Source organism: Eptatretus burgeri, chromosome 2 (assembly GCF_056783735.1).
Source record: "Eptatretus burgeri isolate ZD-2024b chromosome 2, Ebu_testis_v1, whole genome shotgun sequence".
Taxonomy (NCBI): Eukaryota; Metazoa; Chordata; class Myxini; order Myxiniformes; family Myxinidae; genus Eptatretus; species Eptatretus burgeri.
In genome coordinates this window covers 157,918,054-157,934,894 of record NC_140962.1, presented here as the reverse complement: position 1 = coordinate 157,934,894, position 16,841 = coordinate 157,918,054, and the positions used below count along the sequence as shown (strand labels likewise).

The window sequence follows — 16,841 nt, the reverse complement described above, 5'->3', positions numbered from 1 at the left end:
GAAAGACACGGTTGAGATAACCAAACCTGCGGGTATTAATACAAATCCACAGGCACATGAACATGGTAACAGGTGGTCACCAGAAATTGGGATAGACAAACCAAATGTAAGTTAAGTTTTTTGTCATTTTTAACAGAAGGTATAAGGTAGGAATTAAGGTGAGGGTGGTGAATAATGGGACAGATAAAGTGGAGTGGAGAGACCGTAAGGGTGGTGAATAATGGGAAAGATGGAGTGGAGTGGAGGCATGGTGAGGGTGGTGAGTAATGGAACAGAAGGGGTGAGTGGAGACATGGTGAGGGTGGTGAATAATGGGACAGATGGGGTGGAGTGGAGACGTGGTGAGGGTGGTGAATAATGGGACAGATGGGGTGGAGTGGAGACATGGTGAGGGTGGTGAATAATGGGACAGATGGGGTGGAGTGGAGACGTGGTGAGGGTGGTGATTCATGGGGCAAATGGGGTGGAGTGGAGACATGGTGAGGGTGGTGAATAATGGGACAGATGGGGTGAGTGGAGACATGGTGAGGGTGGTGAATAATGGGACAGATGGGGTGGAGTGGAGACATGGTGAGGGTGGTGAATAATGGGACAGATGGGGTGGAGTGGAGACGTGGTGAGGGTGGTGAATAATGGGACAGATGGGGTGGAGTGGAGACACGGTGAGGGTGGTGAGTAATGGGACAGATGGGGTGGAGTGGAGACGCGGTGAGGGTGCTTGAGAAAGAGGTGGTAAAAATGGGTCGGCCCAAAGCTGTCCTCGCTGAGACACAGTATCGAAATGAATAGAATGAACATGTAAAACACACAGGAATTAACACTCGAAAAAAAATGAAGAACAAAAAATTGACGTCAACAAAGACAAATCCAAAATGATTCCTGAGCTTTTGGAAGCAGATCACGTGGAGGATTGAGGGAAGCAACCACGACCAGGGAAATGGAAACCAGAACTTAAATGCACTTCACGTCTCTATTATTTAAATATTTACATGGAAGGAATTTGATCAGGGTTTATGCACACAATGGCCTACTCTTTTCCAAAGAGGCCTTTTGATATTTAATGTCCTCGACCAAGAAGTGTAAATGGGAAACTCGATTAAAGTCCCATGTGAAGGGTGATTGCAGCGTCCCATTCTGACTGCATCAAAATAGTGTGTATGTGTATGTGTGTCTGTATGTGTATGTGTGTATGTGTGTATGTATGTGTGTCTGTATGTGTATGTGTGTATGTGTGTCTGTATGTGTGTCTGTCTGTATGTGTGTATGTGTATGTGTGTATGTGTGTGTATGTATGTGTGTCTGTATGTGTGTGTATGTGTGTGTATGTGTGTGTATGTATGTGCATGGGTGTGTATGTGTCTGTATGTGTATGTGTGTGTGTGTGTGTGTGTGTGTGTGTGTGTGTGTGTGTGTGTGTGTGTGTGTGTGTGTGTGTGTGTGTGTGTGTGTGTGTGTGTGTTTGTATGTATGTATGTGTGTGTATGTGTATGTATGTGTGTACGTATGTATGTGTGTGTATGTGTGTGTATGTGTGTCTGTGTGTATGTGTGTCTGTACGTGTGTGTGTGTATGTGTGTCTGTGTGTATGTGTGTCTGTACGTGTGTGTGTGTGTGTGTGTGTATGTGTGCATGTGTGCATGTGTATGTATGTGTGTATGTGTGTGTGTGTAACCACCCAAAGTGGGGGACACCCACTGTGGAGTATCAGCCCCTTGTTCCTTTTTTCCTTCTCAAAACCACCTCAAGTTATAATCGTTAAATGTCATTCATTCCAACTCGTGCTCAATTCATTCAGTTCCGAACTTTCCTTCATCATCCCCTCTCATCGTCTTCCTCTACTCTCAATCATTAAAATTGAACCTTGTAAAATACATGACAATGTTGAATCCTCCGACATACTTGCATCCAAATGCCTTCCTCCCATTCTGCTTTCCCTTCTCCCCTTCCTTTTGCTCAATCCTTGGATCACTCGCAAACCCGTAACCTCATACACAATTGTGTTCATTTAAAGATGTCTGTCTTCGTGACTTTCATCACTATTACATTGTAGTTCGGCAGCCAAAGTAGTATTTTTTGTTCAACCTTGCAGTGGAGGTCCCACATGGGATCTTTACTGGTTTTGAATTTTCACATCATGTACAATCAGAATCTGAATGATGCCAAGCTGGTACACTTGAGCGTTTTGCAGAAATCACTGGTTTCTATGGTAACCATCCAGCCAGATGAGCATTCGTGAGTAAACAAAAAACGTCATATTGCATCGACTCGTACTCGTATTTCAGTCATTAAAATGTCGATTAATTTATTATCTGATCTGGGGAATCCATTAAAACCTTCAAGTTGATGATTGAGTTCATGCTCGGACTACAAACGGAAGGTCACACCAAAAAAATTAACGTTTTATCGCTGATGGAGAGCAGAAAAGACTGAGTTGATAAAAACAACTTTTCAATAAACATCCCATGTTACCACATGCGTGCATACACACACACACACACACACACACACACACACACACACACACACACACACACACACACACACACACACACACACACACACACACACACACACACACACACACACACACCTATGTCTGGTGGAGTGGCTTCTGCAGTATGCTTCCAGTAGCTGACTTTCAAGTGAGCCTGCATGACATTCTGTTGAAATCCTTCCTTGATGGGAGGCAGAAATATCAGCTTTGGAGCAGAGACGATGTTAGCTTTTGCTGTTTTATATTTCCATATCTTGTGTCATCGTTCGCTCATATTCGAGGCTTGCACATGTCCATAACATGCTGCTGTGAACACAGTCCACTCTTGTACAACATGAGCAAGTACAGATGTAATGTTCGCTTGTTCTGACAGTTGATGACCAGCTTGAAGTACTTTCACTACTTTCGCCTTTTGATTCCCCAAAACTGAGACACAGTATCGTATCCTGATAAATTGTGTGCTGCCAACAGTTGAGCAGCAATGTTCTTGTGCAGGTCTGCAGTTGCTTTGGTGTTAATAAATTTTCTGCTTTGGGAAGTAACTTCCATTGTTGCAAGGCACGTAAGTTCTTTCTGCTAATATAAGTGGACTAACAGAATGAACACGTCAGTGTCGTCTGAAATGACACTGATATTAGTGTTCACACCCTTCTCCTCCACAATGCTCAGCAACTGATGTATGATTATGACATCAGCTTCCTCTTAAGTGTTTCTCATGTCTTCACGGTGGATTGTCATATCTTCATGGATTTCAATAGGGACTGGATCACTGCCTGTCACGGCAAGTTCATGATGTGTCTTCAGTTGTTCCCACCGTTCATGTAGAGTTTCGACAATCAAATCGATCGGCTGAACTTTGTTGTAGGTCACAGTCAATGTAATTTGTTGTGGTGGAAGAAACATCAAGCATGAGAATTGATGCTGTCTGCTTGCTTCTTTCCTTCTTGCTAAACGAATGTCACCTTTGATGATATAATCAACATACCTGTCACATACGAAGTAGACATTTGTGTCCTTCATATTTTTTACAACATATTCAACAAAATTGTCCACAAATTCTTGAACTGTTCCTTGTGATGGCCAGTGAACGACCCACAGCATGACTGATCTATTGATTAGAACATGAGTCGACTTTGGTGGAGATCTTGCTGTCAGTTCAACTTTCAGTTTGTTCTTGAGGGTGGATTTATTTGTTGCTCATCTCATTTCACCAGTTTTGGTGAACATTGAAGTGGGCATTGATGCCAACTTGTACACAACATCAGCAATATTCAAATCCTTTCCAGAAGCTTGCGGCCCAATGATACCTGAATAAATGAGATTGGTGTGGTATATTTTTGCTGATCCCACCTTGATTTGTGAAGGACATCATGGAAACCTTGAGGCCAAGCGTTTTGATATTTTGCCATCATCTCCTGGCTGATGGGTACAGCTTCATGAACATATACACCAGGATCAGTTGCTATTCTGCCATTTACAATCTGGATGATGGCGTCCTTTGGATCTGTTGATGGGTCAAGTGGATCAACTGATTCTTGCAATTTATCTTTGATTTTGGCTTTGTCTTTAGCATCTGATGTTATTCTGGCCTTCATTTCCTCTTTGTGCAGATGAGCATCACATTTCTCCTCTGAAGTCATGTTGGAAATGTCTTTGTCCAAGACACTACTAGTTTGAAGGCTCAGGACCAATGTCTTCGGGGTGTTTGTTTGTATGTGACACCAATGATGCCACAGGGACACTTTCCATATCACATTAAATGTTTCAATCATCATATCTGTCCACCTGCCATTTCAGTTCCCTGGGGTGTGCTGAGTGACATGATACACATTCATAAACTATTCCAGGATGTCATGGGGCATTGCTGAAACAGAGCTCAGATAATAAAGGCCATAATGGGCACAATTTGGGTGATGAACAGAAAATAAAAAGGACATCATGTATGGCAGGGCAAGTGGAAGAAGTACCCATTCTGCTTCTTTCTAAGCTCGACAAAGCATCATCATTAGAAGAACAGGTTTGATCAAAACATCCACCCAAAGCTGGGTTGTTCTACTTTGATTGACTATCCTGTATAAAATGGACATCAGGTCAATTGGGTCATCAATTTATGATGAGGTCATATTGTGTTTGAAGAGTATCCTCAATCATGCCTCGTGCCTGGAAATTTTGTGGAAACTAATATCATATTTTTTCATCATGCAAATTCGCTAAATAGGGCATAAATATCATAATTCTATGGTACTCATAAATATAAATATATGGTACTCATAAATATCATAAACATATGGTACTGAACTTGATACATGAAGAGTTTTTGATATATTCCGAATTTCATATTTTCCACAACTCGCTGAGATGGTTATTTATTTATTTATTTATTCAATTTTTGCATACAATGTCAAGGGTCATATGAGTGCTAACACACAACATACAACAAGGGGAACAGGAGACCAGAGGGACGGGAGAGTGAAGGACAAAACAGTTGGGAACAGAGACATGAGGAGATCTGTTGAAGGGAGAGGGATGGGGTGGAGTACACGGGGTAAACAAGATGTACACTACAGGGACTTTCAGGAAGGAAAGCAGGGAAATTGAAGGAGGTGGGTTTGCGGTGGATTAACAGGGGTAGAAAAGATTGTGGTTTTGGATGGGGGAAGATAAGAGATGGTGGTGAACAGCTGTTTTGCAGACCTGGAGGGAAGAGTCGGATTGAAGAGAGTGCGGGAGTTTATTCCAAAGGCAGGAAAAAAGAGGAATGAAAGAGTGAAGGTGAGTGGTGATTCTAGATTTTGGTAGTTTTACCAGAAGGGGGTTGCTGACGGACCTTGAGCACACTGCAGAAATATGTGGGGGGGGCATATCACAGAGAGAGCAGGGGGGGCAAGGCCAGAGAGGAGATTGTAGAAGACAGAAAGACCATTGACCTGTCTTTGGTGAGGGAGTGAGAGGCCCAAAGACTCAGCCTCATTGGGGAAGATACCAATGATCCGAAATGCTTTGGTTTCCACAGTATGAAGCTGAGAAAGGTGAGAGGCAGGAGCACCACCCCAGAGGGGACAGCAGTACTCCAGCAGGCTGTGGATGAAAGCTTCGTATGTGGTCAGAAGCTCAGGTGTGCCAAGGGGGGACTTTGTACGATAGATGATGCCCAGTCGGTGACTGGCTTTGGAGGCCAGCTGGAAAGATGAAAGCTCTGTATGTGGAAAGCTCCCCAGGTTACTATAGAAACAAGTGATTTCCGCAAAATGCTGCCAGGCATGCCAGCTTGCATCATGCCACCAGGCATGCCAGGATGGCATCATCATTCAGATTCTGATTCTAAATGGTCTGAAGATTTACAATCAGAAAAGATCCCATGTGGGACCAATACTGCAAGATTACTTCAAACTTCCTGTGGACTAATGCCATCACAATCCTGATGTTGGGGTTTGTTTCTCTGCCCTTGAAATCCTGAAATCCAACGATTTTTGTGATATTTGTGGGAACATATGGTGATAAACTCCAACGCATAAGTAGCCTTCCATTGCAATCTTTGCACCCAGGATGCACTTCCCCACTCCAGGCTCCTCGAACCCACATATAATCGGCATTCCACAAATCTGATTGCATCCACTGGTGCCCCTTAACCTCTTTGCTTCTTTCACTCCCCCAGCATCCCGCCTTTCACCAGCTCTGCTCTGCCAGCGTCCCACCTCTCCACCGCTCTACTCCCCCAGTGTTCTGCTCTTCCCCGCTCTGCTCCCCCAGCATCCTGCCTCTCCCCCACTCTGCTCCCCCAGCATTCCGCCTCTACCCTGCTCTGCTCCCTCAGCATCCTGCCTCTCCCCCACTCCTCAAGCATCCTGTCTCTCTTCCGCTGCCCCTTGATTGCATCTCTCCTCTGCTCCCCCAGCGTCCCATCCCTCCTCTGCTCCCCCCAGCACCCCGCCTCTCCCCCGCTCCCTTAGCCTCCCGCCTCCACTTTCCTCTGCTCCCCCACCACTCCACCTCTCCCCAGCTCTGCTCCCCCACCATCCCACCTCGCCTCTCCTCCCCCAGTGTCCTGTCTCCCTTTCTATCCCCCCCAACCCCTTTCTCCGCTTCCCCTGCATGATGCCCGTTTGTGCTTCATGAGTGTCCCACCTTCTTATGCTTCCCCACACTCCATTGGACATCCTCCAGCCAACCTCTCTCCACACTCCCCCACATCCTCTTTCCCACTCCCTGCCAAGAACACCTCCTCCCCCATCCCTCATTATATTGACCTCCAACATCCAAGGCCTTTGTTCCAATTTGACTGATCTCTCAAATCAAGTTGCTGATAAACTGGAAAACCTTATGTTGTCCTCCCTCCCAAAGGATGCCCCCAATTCCTCTGCGTCTCTCCCTGGGTATTGTCGTTTCCAATTTGACAGGCCTTCCCTGAGGTGAAGTTGCACTTATTACACTGAACAACAAATTTCAAAAAAGATTTTTTACTGGAGATGTGTAAAGTGATTAAGACTAATTTGGGTACGCTGATTTCAAAAATCATAACCGTTTTGCTGTATCACGTCAGGATTTTCAGGAACAGAAATATTCCCATTGCCTAGAAGTCAGGATTTCAATGAAATTTACATATGTCTTTAACATGTCTATTTCGTACAATTGTTGTTAACTTGTGTTATATTTCTTTCTTTCAGATAAAGATGAGTAGGCGTTCCTGCACCAATCACCTGACAACTTCTGTTATGTCTGTGGTCGGTATACCAAAAAAGATCAACAGCGAAGTATATCTACAGCAGTGAAAATGAAGGCCGCCTACTTTCACTACTTCGGGTGTAAGGTGGGGGACCAAGAACAGAGCTGGGCACCACACATCTGCTGCACAAGCTGTCACACAACCTTGACTCAGTGGTTGGTGGGCAAGCGCGCGAGCATGCCATTTGCGGTGCCCATGATATGGCGTGAGCCGCAGAATCATCATGATGATTGTTATTTCTGCTGCACAAGCATCGCCGGCTTCAACAAGAAGAATAAAGGTCACATCAAGTACGCTGACTGCGTCTCTGCTCGTAAACCTGTGCCTCATGATGACGAGAACCCCGTTCCAACACCTCCAGCTGATCAGAACATAGCTGTAAGCAGTGGTGAAGAGGATGGTGATGATGAACCTTTTGAACCCGACACTCAAGAATCACACCTTCTGAACCAGGGAGACTTAAATGATCTTGTAAGAGATCTCTCGCTGTCAAAGGCGAAGGCAGAGCTGCTTGGATCAAGGCTGAAGCAGTGGAATCTACTTGAACCTAACACCAAGATATCCTTGTTCAGAGCACGTCATAGAGACATGGCTGAGTTCTTTGAGATGGAAGACACGATGACATTCTGCAGTGACATCAACGGTCTGTTGAAAGAACTTGGGTGTGATCACGATCCTGCAGACTGGCGCCTCTTCATCGACTCGGGGAAGAACAGCTTGAAGGCTGTTTTGCTCCACAATGGCAACGAGAAACCATCAGTCCCACTGGCTCACGCGTTCGGCATGACAGAGACCTATGAGACTATGCGGCAGCTGCTTGATTCCATCAAGTACAATGACTTCAACTGGCACATCTGCGGAGACTTGAAAGTGGTGGCGCTGTTGTTAGGGCTGCAGTCAGGCTACACGAAATACATGTGCTTCCTTTGTCTCTGGGATAGCAGAGACGACAAGAATCACTGGACGAAGAAAGATTGGGAAGAGCGAAAAGAGCATGTACCTGGTCGACACAACGTGAAGCATGTCACCCTTGTCGACCCAGCCAAGGTTTTCCTTCCACCACTCCACATAAAGCTCGGCTTGATGAAAAGTTTTGTACGGGCAATGGATCTGAATGGGCGTGGGTTTTTTTGCTCAATCCTCAAGGAAAAGTTTGGCAACACCTTGCCGGAGGCCAAGATCAAGGCTGGTGTCTTTGTTGGACCGCAAATCCGACAGATTATGAAGGACGAAACTTCTCCGACAACTCTAAACCCCAAAGAGCTGGCAGCGTGGAGGAGCTTTAAAGCTGTGACGGACAACTTCTTGGGGAACGAGCGCGCGGACAACTATGAAGAAATAGTGCAGCAGCTGCTGGAGTCCTTCAGGAAACTTGGCTCCAGGATGTCCCTGAAAATCCATTTCCTGCACCAGCACCTGAACTTCTTCCCTGACAACTTGGGAGCAGTCTCGGACGAGCACGGCGAGCGATTCCACCAACAGATTTCACTCATGGAGACGCGTTACCAAGAGCGGCACAACCCGAACATGATGGGCGATTTCTGCTGGTTCCTGCATCGTGAAACTGACACAGAGCAGCACAAACGCAAAGCCAAATGCCTAAAGCATTTTTAATTACATTCTAGTGGAGTTTTTCTGTAATTTCTATAATTTTGAAGCATTCATGATGAAATAAATGAATAAATGAATTTTTGTAAATTTCATTGAAATCCTGACTTCTAGGCAATGGGAATATTTCTGTTACTGAAAATCCTGACGTGATACAGCAAAACGGTTATGATTTTTGAAATCAGCGTACCCAAATTAGTCTAAATCACTTTACACATCTCCAGTAAAAATTTTTTGTTGTTCAGTGTTATCAAGGACTCCATTTTCCACTCTCTCTGATGCAGTATCCATTTCTCACTGTCCCTAACCATAACACCATCTCAGATCATCCCTCATCCAAAACCATGATCTGTTCTACCCCTGTCTGGAGTCTATATTGTTGGATTGACAACTTGCAATTAGAAGCCATTTTGTATCCATCAAGTGCGGCACACCAAACGTGTGCCCACTGTGCATGAATCGTCACGTGTCCGTTTTGTCATAAAGCTCTTTCTCTGCACCCAAAAGGGAGATTACATTCATTAATGATTTTTCTTTTCATTCTTCCAACAAAATAAGCACACAATTAGACAGGACTTATTTAATTTTAAAACATATCGCAGAAACCCTGGGAAAATGAATTGTAATGATGATTGAAGGTTCACACTGATGGGTGCCCGATTCTGGATGTACTGAGCAAGTGAGTCATTAACGTGGAGTTGTGGTGACAGATTGGAGAAATTTGAAAGAATTGCAAGAAGGAAAGTGAAATATTGAAATCGGAGGAACACCATCCTCGCCAAATGTAATCCCTCAAATGTGATGAGAACATGTATGTAATCCTTCACATATGCTGAAAACACACATGTAATCCTTCACATGTGCTGAGAACATGCATTTCATCCTTCACATGTGCTGAGAACATGTATGTAATCATTAACATGTGCTGAGAACATGCATGTAATCCTTCACATGTGCTGAGAACATGCATGTAATCCTTCACGTGCTGAGAACATGCATGTAATCCTTCACATGTGCTGAGAAAATGCATGTAATCCTCACGTTCTGATAACACGCATGTAATCCTTAACGTGCTGAGAACATGCAGGAAATCCTTCACGTGCTGAGAACAGCCATGTAATCCTTCACATGCTGAGAACACGCATGTAATCCTTAACGTGCTGAGAACATACAGGAAATCCTTCACGTGCTGAGAACACCCATGTAATCCTTCACATGCTGAGAACACGCATGTAATCCTTCATGAGCTGAGAACATGCATGTAATCCCTCACGTGCTGAGAACATGCATGTAATCCTTCACATGTGCGAACATGCATGTAATCCCTCACATGTGCTGAGAACATGTACGTATATAATCCTTCAATGTGCTCAAAACATGTATGTAATCCTTCACATGTGCTGAGAACACACATGTAATCCTCACGTGTGCTGAGAACATGTATATAATCCTTCACGTGTGCTGAAAACATGTATGTAATCTATCACACGTGCTGAGAACACGCATGTAATTCCTCACATGTGCTGAGAACATTATATAAGCCTTCACATGTGCTTAAAATATGCATGTAATCATTCACGTGTGCTGAAAACATGTATGTAATCCTTTACATGTGCTGAGAACACACATGTAATCCCTCACGTGCTGAGAACACGCATGTAATTTCTCACATGTGCTGAGAACATGTATATAATCCTTCACATGTGCTGAAAACATGTATGTAATCCTTCACATGAGCTGAGAACACATGTAATCCCTCACATACTGAGAACACACAAGTAATTCCTCACATGTGCTGAGAACATGCATGTAATACTTCACGTGTTGAGAACATGCATTTAATCCTTCACATGCTGAGAACACACATGTAGTTCCTCACATGTGCTGAGAACACACATGTAGTCCCTCACATGTGCTGAGAACACACGTGTAGTCCCTCACATGTGCTAAGAACACACATGCAATCCTTCATTCTTTTCTATTTTAATTGAATGTCTCTAACCATATCATGGACCATGACATGTTAACCAATGTTAAGTGCTACACTTAAGAGTCTGAGACTAATTTCCAATCGATAAATAAATAAATAAAGCAACTAACATTATAAACACACAAGTGATAAGTTTACTGAAGTCAACTTTGCCAGAATGTTCTTGCAATGTTATAAATTATGTAGACATGTTTACATGATGATTTGTATCTGTTTATGAGTGAAACCCAACTACCAACTCCAATATGATGATCAGAACACTGCACATAAATGTACACACGGAACTACAACTTACCTGAACAGAAACCAGCATGAAGTCGGTTTCAATCTCAAACGATAAACTTTATTTTCCCAATTGTTTTTCCTTCCTGCATCTGCAGGGATTCTATCCATGTTGAAACCCTTCTCTGATCGATTGGTATATCCTGTCATTTAAAAAATAATGATGAGGTTTCGTGTGATCATTTAATGAGTTATAGCTGGATATACATAGCCTGGTTTTGGCTTAGTGGTTTGGGTGGCGGCTTGGGATTCAAGGGTCCTGAGTTCAAGTCCTGTTGGCCGCTGAATTAATACACCAGGAGGTTGACTCAGCCTGTCATCCTTCCGAGGTCGGCGAAATGAGTACCAGTATACTGGTAAGGGGGACACTGCATCAGCGGCATAGCTGCGTCCCAACCAATGATGCAACCAGGGGGGAGGAGGAGGAGGAGGAGGAGAAAGAGAAAGAGAAAGAGAAAGAGAAATGGACATACAATGATGCCCATGACCCACGTGATCAGAAATTTCCAGGACAAGTCATGTCAGCTATTCCAAGTATATAGGGACTGCAAGCCCCCCCCACCCACGACAATCCCCCCCTACCCGTGTCAATCCCCCACCCCCTACAATCCCCCCGACCCGCGTCAACCCCCCCCCCCCACCCCAAGCTCACCTCTTTCCTAATCCCCAGCTTTACTCTTTTGAGAATTCGTGCCTGCATGTATCCATCTTGTCCACCACTGTGTCCTCCCCGAGTCCTCATTTCTCCAAGTCTCCCTCCATTTTATCCCTCACCCTAACTGTTGTTTTGTCGTGTCACCCCCTTCGCCCTTCCCCTCCTCCCTTATCTATATCTTCTGTTACATCCTCATCGAGTCGATGTTTTATCTCTTCCACAAGCCTCTCTCCTTATGGGGAGAGTATATTGATACTCTGTACTATAAAATAAATTACCAAACAATGTGAGCAATTCATTTCCCACCACCACAACCTGAAAATTTCTACCGACACTGGTCACAGAACAAAAGAGAAACTACAACAACAGCTTGTACTCACTGGTGATCGATTTTATCCTCACTCACCTGATCAGGAACCTCCTCAGGTGTGAAGAATCTTTTCCTCCATTTTGATTCCAAAATCACTTTCTGTTTAGAATCTGAATCCAAACCAAATGTGGAAAATGGTGAAGATGACCAAGAATCTGTTTCGGTTCATACACTGACAATAGTTCCTGTACCTTCGTGAATACACAGGTAAGGGTGCAAGGTGTGTCAGACAGGAATGTTGGTAAACGAGTTTTTCATCTCCATTATTCTGAGGGCGAGTTTGGTGTTTCTTTAAATAAATTAATATATCACAAGTATTGTTTGTACGAACTACAAGCTGTTGTTGTAATTACAAACCACAATTTCAACAACTTGTTAGTGAAGTGACCATTCGACAAGCATGAACAATCAAAAATAAAGTTTATAAACCAGAAGGAGAAATCAATTAAAATTGTACATTTTTGGGGAAACACTTTGTCCAAGTGGAAATAATGAATCTGTGAATGATCCGGTTTGTGGGTCGGTTGGTTGTGGTTGTGTTGGTTCGAGAATGTTCCAAGTAAACCCTTACGAGGATCACGTGATGACATGTTGATGTGTTCATCGAGGGGGTGCAGGAGAAGGGAATTGTGTTTACTCTTTATTAATCAATGATGATGGAACTAAAACCAATAAATCACAAACAATGTGGGGATCATCGAGGGTGTGGGGATCATCGAGGGTGTGGGGATCACCGAGGGTGTGGGGATCACCGAGGGTGTGGGGATCATCGAGGGTGTGGGGATCATCGAGGGTGTGGGGATCACCGAGGGTGTGGGGATCACCGAGGGTGTGGGGATCCCCGAGGGTGTGGGGATCCCCGAGGGTGTGTGGATCGCCGAGGGTGTGGGGATCATCGAGGATGTGGGGATCATCGAGCGTGTGGGGATCATCGAGGATGTGGGGATCGCCGAGGGTGTGGGGATCATCGAGGGTGCGGGGATCATCAAGGGTGCGGGGATCATCGAGGGTGCGGGGATCATCGAGGGTGTGGGGATCATCGAGGGTGTGGGGATCACCGAGGGTGTGGGGATCACCGAGGGTGTGTGGATCATCGAGGGTGTGGGGATGAAGTTCGTTGTTAGTTGTCCAGTTGAGGTTCAGTCTCGGTTCTCGAGGTGAACCGAACAAGCTGGTTTCTACAAACTCCATCCACAAATCCTTAAAACATATTGTACCAGAACTGAGTGTTTGTAAAATGATGAACAAAATGGACAATTCTCACCATTGTACTTGGTTGGATCGTGATAATAAGTCTTATACGGGATAAATAGATTGTACAGATAAATAATCACTTTTTTGTGTGGAACAAACTTGATTAATTGTTTTCCCCAAAAATCTTCTCAACAGTTCCATGACCGCATGGCCCGAGGGACTTGTGGTGTGTGAGGATGTCAACATCATCTGACTGTTGCTGTGTTTGAACCTGGGGAGTAACTGCGACTATCTACCTGTCCGGGTTCTTCCCCACTTCTCTGAACTTTGTTCCTTTCACACTTCTTTCTAAATTTCTTCACAATTTTCTTGATTCATTAAATTTTTGCTTTTTCTTTTCCTTCATCTCTTTATATTAACTCCATATTTCTCTTTCTTTGTCCATTTCTCCAAGGAGAAGTGAATACTTGCAGAAATGTTTCTGTAAAGCTCACCTGGCAGTACCTTGATGGGTTTGAGGGTTGCGGAGTTGGGTTTGAAACCATCTTTGCTCTTTACTTCTTGGGGTTCTTTCCGATGACTCCAATGGAGTATTTGGTGTATAATTTGATCACGTGATTTGTACCCTCCGAGGTATCACCATCCAGTTAGGAATGTCCCCAAGTGACCCCTGGGTGGAGATCCTTTTGATATTTTCCCCCTCTTTTACTCACCATGATCAGCACGTTTTGTATCAAATGTTTCTTTCTGCACATCGACGATGAGCCCTCGTCTCTGTTTAAAATAGATTAAAAAATAATTTAACCATCATCGCACACTGCCCTTCCTTCTGTTTAATGATGAATCCAACATCCAACAGGAGAGAGAAGAGTAACTTCATGAGGAATATTTATGAATTCCTCCTGTCGACCTTAAACACAATAATACTAATTAGATGTAACACTCATGATCGTGTGCAGCAGGTGTGAACATCTAAAACCCACGCTATCTCCCTGTAAAAGACCGACCTTCATGTAGACATACTCGCACATGCAGCGACCTTTGCTCCCCTCTGGTCGGCTCACTCTGATTCTGAATTGTACATGCAACACGATGGGGCAAACACTTTAAATTAAAAACTAAACCATCACTCATTAACAGTCTCCTGAACAGATGAGGAGGGGTGGGGGATGAGGGAGAGGGGTGGGGGGATGAGGGAGAGGGGTGGGGGGATGAGGAGAGGGGTGAGAGATTGACGGTAATTTTTTTTTTTTTTTTTTTTTTTTTTTTTTTTTTTTGTATACCTTGGTCGAGGCTCGTATGAGAGCTAACACACAACTCACAGCAAGGAGGCATGAGACAAGAGGGGCGGGAGTGGAAGGGACAAAACATTGGGGGAAACAGACACAGGTGAACTGTGGAAGGGAGAGGGATGGGGATGGGACGGGGAACATGGCGAGGGGAAGATGGACATTAAAGGGACTTTCAGGAAGGAAAGCAGGAGAATTGAAGGAAGTGGGCTTGGGTGGATTATCGGGGTAGAAAAGATCGAGGATTTGGATGGGGGAAGATAAGAGGTGGTGGTGAACAGCTGTTTTGAAAGCCTGAAGGGAAGAATGGGAAAGAATGGAGTGAGGAAGTTTATTCCAAAGGCGGGAAAAAAAGAGGAATGAAAGAGTGAAGATGAGCAGTGATTCGTGATTTTGGTAGTTTTACCAGAAGGGGGTTGTTGGCGGACCTTGGGCGCCCTGTGGAAATGTGGTTGGGACAAATCGCAGAGAGAGCAGGGGGGCAAGGCTGGAGAGGAGTCGGTAGAAGACAGAAAGACCACCGACCAACCTGCGGTGATTGAGTGAGAGGCCCAAAGACTCAGCTTCATTGCGGGAGATGCCAATGATCTTAAAGCCCTGGTTTCGACAGCGTGAAGTCGAGAAAGGTGGGAGGCAGGAGCACCAGCCCAGAGGGGAGAGCAGTACTCCATCAGGCTACGGACAAAAGCTTTGTAAGTGGTCAGGAGCTCAAGAGGGCCGAGGAAGGACTTTGCACGACGGAGGATTCTCAGTCGGCGACTGGCTTTTGAGGCAAGGTTGGAAATGTGACTTTCCCAGGAAAGGTCATGGCAGATCGTGAGACCCAGAAGCTTGAAAGAAAAGACTTCTTCCAGAGGATTGTTGAGAAAGTGGATGGGGGGTTTGTGTAAACTGTCCTTTCGAAGAGACATAGTGAGAGTGTGAGATTTGTCTGGATTGAAAGACATGTTCCACGTGTTGGACCAGTTTGTGATTTTATCCAGATCTGCAGTGAGCGAAGAAGCTGCTGCTTGCCGGTCTGAGGGATGACAGATGGTACGGCAGAGGGTTGAGTCATCGGCAAAGAGAAATAGAGGATTTTCCAGAGAGTCCGAGAGATCATTGATGAAAACCAGAAAAGAACAGGGCCCAGAACGCTACCTTGAGGAACTCCAGCCTGCACAGGAAGAGGGGATGAAAGAACTCCATTTAGGGCCACACGTTGACTGCGACAGGAGAGGAAGTCTGCGAGCCATGAGTGGAGATGGCCTTGAATACCATGGGCAGAGAGTTTGGTGAGTAGGGCAGGGTGCCAGACTGTGTCAAAAGCACGTGATATGTCCAGGGATACGGCTCGGATTTCCTGTCTGGCATTGAGGACCTCCATCCATTGATGGGAGAGCAGTAGCAGCATATCTAGGGTAGAGTGACCTGGTCTGAAACCAAATTGATGATTGGAAATCAAGCCATTGGAGAAGAGGAAGGATTTCATGTCTGAAGCGATGATGGATTCCATAACCTTGCTGATGATTGGGAGAAGGCTGATTGGTCTATAGTTACAGGGATCTGTTTTTGCACCTTTTTTATGCAGGGCAGTGATGTTAGCAGATTTCCAAGCAGATGGCAGATGACCTTGGGGAAAATGAGAGGGTGAATAGAACAGAGAGAGGGTGAGCAAGAGCAGAAGAGCAGGCTTTGAGGACACGTGGGCTGATGCCGTCTGGACCGGTTGCAGAATCTGACTCGAGGTTTGAAAGCAAGCTCTCCACCTTGTCAGGAGAAAAGGATACAGAGTCCAGGGACAGTTGGGTGCGACTGGGTAAAGTGGGTAGAGATAGTGATGGGTTTGGGGACACAAGATTTAGCTGCAAACACCGAGTTTAGACATTCAGCTTTATCACGTGTGGAATCAGCAGTGCCGCCATTTGACGTAAGCGAGGGATGGAGGGGGAACATACACCAGAAACAGATTTGATTAAACGCCACCAGGATTTTGAGGAGGGAGAGAGGTTTGAGAGTTCAGACTTGAGATGAGAAAGATGTTGTTTTCTGGCTCTCCTGAGGGTAGATACACACTTGTTCCGAGCTTTGTGGAAAGAACTGAGATTGCTCTCAGTTGGGTTTGCTTTCCATGAGGCAAAGGCAAGTTGTTTCAGGACAACTGCCTCGCCACAAGCTTCAGTAAACCAAGGGCGGGAGGAAGGGTAAGACAACTGAACACGAGAGGGGATAAATCTGTGCATGAGGGAGAGCAAGT

General features: G+C 45.0%; 2 protein-coding genes across 2 annotated transcripts in view; both read right to left on the bottom strand.

The window, feature by feature from the left end:
- The window catches only part of LOC147033691 (NACHT, LRR and PYD domains-containing protein 12-like), a 178,380-nt gene extending 166,042 nt beyond the window's left edge, over positions 1–12,338 (bottom strand). Inside the window, exon 1 of the mRNA XM_085871811.1 lies at positions 12,159–12,338. The gene's annotated coding sequence lies outside the window, so the exon portion shown is untranslated. The remainder of the gene's footprint in view (positions 1–12,158) is intronic.
- The window catches only part of LOC147033690 (NACHT, LRR and PYD domains-containing protein 12-like), a 1,146,930-nt gene that overhangs the window by 1,093,687 nt on the left and 36,402 nt on the right, over positions 1–16,841 (bottom strand). The gene's annotated exons all lie outside the window — the stretch shown is intronic.